A 7803-nucleotide genomic window follows, 5' to 3' on the forward strand; every position below is an offset into this window, starting at 1 on the left:
CATCCTTCTACCATCTGCAAAACATTGATAATTAACATTGTTGATTATGTCCAAGACTCAAAAATAAGCTAGGTTCAATAAAACATCAGTTTTACATATGTTCATCTGCTTTCTAATTTATTGAGACCAGGACCTAGTGCAGGGCAGCCAAGTGAATGTCATGGACATTTCCATCAGGCAAGCGTGTGCCCCATAGCCATCCCAGTGGCCAAAGGGTTTGCTAACTCATTTTTAAAGTATAACCACAAACCAGCACCCTGCATAAAGTGGACTGTTCTGTGTGTAAATCAGTGCCTCCCCCCTTGTCCTCCCTTCCTTAATTAAGATAGAATTCTAATTTATTTCTCTATCCTTTTGTGGGTAAACTAATTTTTTCTTATAAAAGAAAACATACTGGTTTCAGAATGCGATTCAGCCAGTCTGCTTCTCTGTGCATCCCACCCTCCCCCTCGCAGCTGTCAGTCACGGCCTCCGGAAACACTCACAGCGGAAAGCCCGCCCCAGACTTCCAGGCCACCCTGGTGGAGCATGGGTCCTTCAAGGAGGTGGAGCTTTCAGATCACAGAGGGAAATACGTGATCCTCGTTTTTCTACCCGTTGTACTTCACTTTTACGTGCCCCACAGAGATCGTCGTTTTCAGTAAGCATGCCGAGGACTTCCACAAGTTGGGCCGCGAGGTGCTGGGGGTCTCTGTAGGCTCGCAGCTCACCCACCTGGCTTGGATTAACACCCCCAGGAAGGAAGGAGGCTTGGGCCCTCTGAATATCCCCCTGCTGGCTCATGTAATGAGAAGCTTGTCCCATGATTGTGGCATGCTGAAGAAAGATGAGGGGATTGCCTACAGGGGCCTCTGTCATCAATGGCAAGGGTGTCCTTCACCAGATCACCGTCAATGATTTGCCCGAGGGGCACTCCATGGATGTGGCTCTCCTCTCCGGCTGGTCCAGGCCTTTCAGTGCACAGATGAGCATGCGGAATCTCATCAGATCTGTCCCGCTGGCCGGAAGCCAGGCAGTGACACGATCAAGCCCAACTTGGATGACAGCGAGGAATACTTCTCCAAACACAACCAGGCTGACAAACAAGCACCAAGCTTGGGCTCTTGGCCCCCACCTGGGTGCCCCGTGCTGGCCCAGGAAAGGCCAGATCTGCCCCTTCATATTCCACAGTCTGTGACCCCAAATGGCTAGTCCTATGCCTTTTCATATTCCCAGCTGACTGGTGAATGGAGACCCATCCCTGGAGCCACCCAACCAGGCACAGGCCTAGAGGTGACCCATAAAGTATTAGAGACAGAAAAAGAAAAAGAAAGAAAGAAAGAATACTAATTTGCTGACTTGGAACCAGCCAAAGAACAAGACCTGAATCTGCAAAGTGGAGTGGAAACTATGAAGTGAAGTTTGGCTGACCTCACATAGCAAGTTCAGCTGCAGTCCACTTAAACTGACAGCACGGTGATATCAGGGACTGTGCCCAAAGGGCACTGAGGTGGCATCAAACAGGATGGAGGTCTATTAACGAACAGCACTCAGTCCCTTGCTCCCTCTGCCATCCTTTGCAAGGGGCTGCCTCTTACCTGTCTTTGTAATTTGTCATGTTCCGGCTCCCACTCTGGTATCAACAGAAAGGTGCCCCTAGGTGGTGACATTTTTTATTTCTCTGCTTGTTTGACACTGGGCAGGGGTAAGGGTGATAAAGTCAAAGGAATTGCTACTAAAAAGCAATGTTCAAATGTTCCCAAGTGAGATCTGTGTGTAGTCAGAGGTGGGCTCACTTCCAAGACACATCTGTGAGGGTGGATATTATTTTTCTTTTAATTTGAGATCGTTTTGTCTGGCACTTCCAATCCTCCCAAGCCAGTAACTGTTTTCCTCACAAAGTGACCCAGTGCATACAGTAGGGGTCCCGCGGAGGGAGAGCAGAGGTGAGGAGTCAAAGGCTTTCATGCACTGGTTGCATGTGCCACACTCCCAATGCTTCAAATGCAGTGGAATGTGGCAGCAAGTCCTGGTCTCTCCCCCAGCGAATTCTCAGTTATCCTGAGCTCCTGGAGAAGCCAGAGGCCTCCCCACTTCTCCTTCTCTTTTATTCCTGCCCACCTTTAGCCACGTGTGGTGCCCAGTGGAACAAGTCACAACACACAGTGGGATGACTGGGAATAAGGGTGGATGTTACTTCCCACGCCCTAGTCATGGGTGTGTTTTGGCGCTAAACTGTCTCATATGTCATGGAAGGTGAGGTGCTTGGGGAGGCCTTGGGGCAATTCCTTGCAGAGGCCTATTACCCATCCCCATCCCACTGAGACAACTGGAACAGAATCTCTCTTTACTTGTCAGCATGTTGGACAAGATAAATAAAAGCCGTGACAGCCCTGGCTTGTGTGGCTCAGTGGAATGAGCACCCGCCTGCAAACCCAAAGTTCACCACTTCAATTCCCAGTCAGGGTACGTGCCTGGGTTGTGGGCCAGGTCCCCAGTTGGGGGCATGTGAAAGAAGCAACCTATCCTAGTGTCTCTCAACATCAGTGTTTCCCTTCCTCCCTCCCTTCTCTGCTCTCTAAAAAAAATAAACAAAATCTTTTTAAAAAACCAACATGGCTTGCAAGCATGTTGCCATGTGTTGATGGTGTCTCGGGGGTGCAGATTTGGTCACAGGATCCCCCCATTCACCATCAGAACTGGGAGGAGTGCTGGGCGCAGGCCAACCCCACCAGAACGGAGAGTGGTCTCCTAGGGCGCTGAGATCTGGCTGGGCCTTTCAGACAAGAAGCGCAGTCTTTAACATAGGAAACACAGGAAACACTGAAAATGCCAAAAGGAGAAGAATTTATGTGCAAAAATGAACCTGTCAGGAAGTGGCAGGTCTGCATGCAGGAGCTCCAGAGGTCTTCAACCTCACCTCTGTGCTTATTGAAATCCCAGTGTTTTCTCCCTCCAAACTCCAGATGAAGCTAGCGATGGATGTGCTGCCCTTACTGGACAGAGTTCTATGGTCTGCCTTCCCACCACTGACCAGCAGAGGCTGGGAGACCACTCTTTCAGTCTGTGGAGCTTACTAAGTTCAGACCACAGTTCTGTCTCAGTGTGTGTGTGTGTGCGCGCGCGCGCACGCGTTGAGGCCAGTGGGTGGCGAGCCTCAGCACAGGCGTGCACAGAGCTCGAGCTGGCCTCCAGCATGTGCTCCCTGCGGGCCCAGCTCACCATCAGCACATGTTTGTTTGTTTGTTTGTTTGTTTGTTTTAAAAATAAAACAGAGGAAGATAGAGGTGTAGGTGGAAACACTGTGCTTCCTCAACACAACTGAGTTTAAAAACAACAAAGTTTTAGTAACAAAAATGCAACCAAACACAGAAAACTGAACTATACAGAAGTCCGACAACAATGGACTATTCAGCCAGACTGGTAAGAGCAGCTGAGCCAATGACTGGCGGAGCAGGGTGGCACAGGAAAACTCAGCCAGACCGACCCAGGGACCCAGGCACGAGGGCAGCAGTTGGCAAATCCCAGGTGTTGGGCTGCGACGGGCAGACCAAGTGAGGGTGTAAGACGGCAGGCTGCCCGTGGTCACACATTCCCACGCAGATAAACCAGGCAAAGGAGTGAGCAGTGAGACAGACCACGCAGGCCCCAGCAGCAGGAAGCAGCAGAGGGGACCGCCATTGCCCCCTTCTGACCCCGCCCCTACATAGAGCATCACAACCCAGCAACTGAGTTGTCCCACCCTGATGAACACCTAGGGCTCTGCCCCTCATATGTAACAGGCAAGAACAAACCAAAACATCATGGCTCAAGAAGAACTCAAAGCCCCAGAGCTGGTAACTCTAAGCAACCAAGAAATAGCCAACCTATCAAATGCACAGTTCAAAATAGTGGTAATCAGAATGCTCACAGAACTGGTTGATTTTAGTCACAAATTAGAGGAACAAATGAAGGCTAAACTAATTGAAATGAAGGGAAATGCACAGGAAACCAATAGTGATGGAAAGGAAACTGGGACTCAAATCAAGGGAGTGGACCACCAGAAGGAAGAACAAAACATCCAACCAGAAAAGAATGAAAAAACAAGAATTCAAAAAAGTGAGGAGAGTCTTAGGTATCAACAGAAAGGACATTTTTAAACATTCCAACATCCAAATTATAGGGGTTCCAGAAGGAGAAGATGAAGAGCAACAAGTGGAAAACATATTTGAACAAATAATAAAGGAGAACTTCCCCAATCTGGCAAAGGAAATAGATGTCCAGGAAATACAGGAAGCTCAGAGAGTCCAAAGAAGTTGGGCCCAAGGAGGAACACACCAAGGCACATCATAATTACATTAGCCAAGATTAAAATGAAAGAGAGAATCCTAGAAGCAGCAAGAGATAAGGGGACAGTCACCTACAAAGGAGTTGTAGGTGACAGTCCCATCAGACTGTGAGCTGATTTCTCAAAAGAGACCTTACAGGCAAGAAGGGGCTTCATTTAGAAAGAAGTATTCCAAGTCATGAAATGCAAAGACCTACATCCAAGATTGCTCTATCCAGCAAAGCTTTCATTTAGAATGGAAGGGCAGATAAAGCACTTCTCAGGTAAGGTCAAATTCAAGGAGTTCATCATCACCAAGCCCTTATTATATGAAATGTTTAAAGGGACTTATCTAAGAAAAAGAAGATAAAAAAGATGAACAGTGAAAGGACAGCAAACTCACAGTTATTAACAACCACACCTAAAACAAAAGCAAACCAAGAGGACAGCTAGATCAGGAGTGGAACCATAGAAATGAAGATCACAAGGAGGATTAGCAACAGGGGATAAGGTACAGAGAATAAGTAGCATAGACAATAGGTAGAAAATAGATAGGGGGAGGGTAAGAATAGTATGGGAAATCTAGAATCTAAAGAATTTGAGACATGTGGACATAAACTAAAGGGGAGGGAATGGTGGGGGAGGGGTGTGCCGGGTGGAGGGGAATGAAGGGGGTAAAAGGACAACTGTAATGGCATAATCAATAAAATATATTTTAAAAAATAAAAATAAACAGGGGAAGGGAGGGAGAAAGAGAGGGAGAGAAACAGTAATATGTGGTTTTCTCTTGCGTGCCCTCTACCAGGGACCTGGCCCACAACCCAGGCATGTGCCCTGACTGAGAATTGAACCAGTGACCCTTTGGTTTGCATGCTGGTGCTCAATCCACTGAGCTATACCAGCAAGGGCCATCAGTGCATCTTCTCCTGGAGTCTCTGCTACTTCCCTGTCCTTTAACTAGAAGCTCTGGTTCCCCTTCAGAATCTTACATTTCACTTCCCTTATACTCTGTGTTGAAGCTCACATGACTGGGTAGTTGGGGGGGCAAACTGGCAAGGGAAAAAAAAATAAACAGGATTTTCCCAAAATTGTGGTGTACAGGGGCCCATTTTCCCAGGCTCTTGCCAGAGACGCGTTTTCCTCGGCATTTTTGGAACTTATGCCCCGGCCATGGCTGCAGCTTCAGGGTGGGAGCAGAGCTAGGACAGAAGAGGGAAGGGTCCCCTGCAGTCCCCGACTCTGGCTCCAATGGGCCCCTTGTCCAGTCTTCTCTGCATCATTCCCCTCCTGGTCCTGGAACAGTGCTGAGACCCACCACCTTGAGGACAGAGCTGAGATCATGGCAGGAAACCCAAGCAGTTTGCTACTGTGCTGGTCATTTGTCCAGTGCTGACATCCATCCCCAGTCTGCTCACTGGCAGATTCTTCCAGAATCCTCAGATACCGACTTTTCTAATCTGTCCTGAGCTCATGGTTGTCATTAGGAAGGGAATGGCTGGCTCAGGACCTGCTCCATCCTGGTGGCTCTAGAATGGTGTGTTCTTTTTTTTTTTTTTTTTTTTTTTTTTTTTTTTTTTTTTTTTTTTTTTTTTTTTAAGAAGAAAGGGAAGGAAGAAAGTGGGTCTGGACAGTGAGGAGACTTTCTTTAAAAATAAGTAGAGTGTTTTCTTTACTCACAGTCCTTCAAAGTGCTACATTGGTTGGCCTGAGGTACTTTTATTCTTCTCTCTGGATATTCTTCCTGAAGAAGGTGGATGGAGTTGGCTACACAGATATGAGGACAAGAGGGTGAATGTGCTGTCCTGGGTTCTGAGTTACAGTGTTTGTACTGTTCTGCATTTCCAAGTCTTTCTCACTGCACAGTTCAGGTCTGGCTAGAGGCAGAACTAGCTGTGAGTAGCTCCGTCTGGTCCTTCTTGACACCACTGTCCATCTGTCCTGCACACTGGTACTCTGTGTTAATTGTCAGCTGAATGCAGCAGGGCACCTGGCCACCAGGGCACTTGGCAGATCCACATGTTGGAGAAGCCCTGAGTCTCTGAGTCACTGTGTGGAGAGGGTGAGATGCACTGGTTTCCTTACCTACATAATGGGATACAAGGAGCCAGCAGATTTCACCAAATTCAATGAAACGTCTGTTATACCAGCTCAACATTATTACCCTAATGGACAGAGTCTTTTTAAAAAAATATTTTTAAATATTTTATTTGTTCGTTTGTTTATAGAGAAAGGGTAAAGGAGAGAAACATCAATGTGTGGTAGCCTCCCGTGCCCCCCACTGAGGACCTGGCCTGCAACCCAGGCATGTGCCCTGACTGGGAATCAAACCAGCTACCCTTTGGTTCGCAGGCCTGTGCTCAATCCACTGAACCACCCCAGGCAGGGTATGATCTTTTTCTTAAATAAGTCACTTTAACATTTCCTGTAATAATGGTTTGGTGATGATGAACTCCTTCAGCTTTATCTTGTCTGGTAAGCACTTCTTTCTGCCCTTCAATTCTAAATGATAGCTTTGCTGGATAGATCAATCAAGGTTGTACGTCCTTGCTTTTCATCACTTTGAATACTTCTTGCCTGTCCCTTCTTACCTGCAAAGATTGTTTTGAGAAATCAGTTGACAATCTTATGAGAGCTCCTTTGTAGGTAACTCTCTGCTTTTCTCTTGCTGCTTTTAAGTCTCTTTACTTTAACCTTTGGCATTTTAATTATCACATGTTTTGGTGTGGTCCTCTTTGGGTCCATCTTGTTTGGGACTCTCTGAGTTTCTTAGATCTGTATGTCTATTTTCTTCACCAAATTAGGGACATTTTCTTTAATTATTTTTTCAAATAAGTTTTCAATTTCTTGCTCTTCCTCCTCTCCTCTGGCATCCCTATGATTCGGATGTTGGTATGTTTGAAGATGTCCCAGAGTCTTCTTATACTAGCCTTGGTTTTTGTTTTTGTTTTTGTTTTTTTTTTAATTCTTGGCTCTTCTTTCTGTTCTGGTTGAATATTTATTTCTTTCTTATGTTCCAAAACATTGATATGAACCCCAGCTTCCTTCCCTTCACTGTTGGTTCCCTGTAGATTTTTCTTTATTTCATTTAGTGTAATCTTCACTTTTTCCTTTATGCTGTTGCTGTACTCAATGAGTTCTCTGAGCATCCTAATCACCAGTGTTTTGAATTATGCATCTTGTAGGTTAGTTATCTCCATTATGTTTGGTTCTTTTTCTGGCATTTTGTTCTGTTCTTTCATGTGTGCCATATTTCTTTGTCTCTTCAATTTGGAAGCCTGCCTGTGTTTCTGTATTAGGTACAGCTGCTTTGGCTCCACGTCTTAGTAATGTGGCCTATTGTAGGAAAGGCACTGTAAATTGTGTGAGGTGGAATCTTAGGTGATCACCAGGGTAGGGTAACCTGCTTTACCACTTTGTGGCTCTGTTTGGGGGCATGACTCAAAGAGGGGACAGTGCTGCTGCCTGGCTTCCAGAGGTTTGCCTGACACTCTTCCTGTTTCCCCTCACTTTATCCATTC

General features: G+C 46.4%; 1 pseudogene; it reads left to right on the plus strand.

The window, feature by feature from the left end:
* Positions 1-404: 404 nt before the first annotated feature.
* On the plus strand, positions 405-1320 carry LOC118992927 (peroxiredoxin-2-like; annotated as a pseudogene).
* Positions 1321-7803: the final 6483 nt, after the last annotated feature.

Source organism: Sturnira hondurensis, unplaced genomic scaffold (genome assembly GCF_014824575.4).
Source record: "Sturnira hondurensis isolate 20B ecotype Veracruz unplaced genomic scaffold, ASM1482457v3 Scaffold0008480, whole genome shotgun sequence".
NCBI lineage: Eukaryota > Metazoa > Chordata > Mammalia > Chiroptera > Phyllostomidae > Sturnira > Sturnira hondurensis.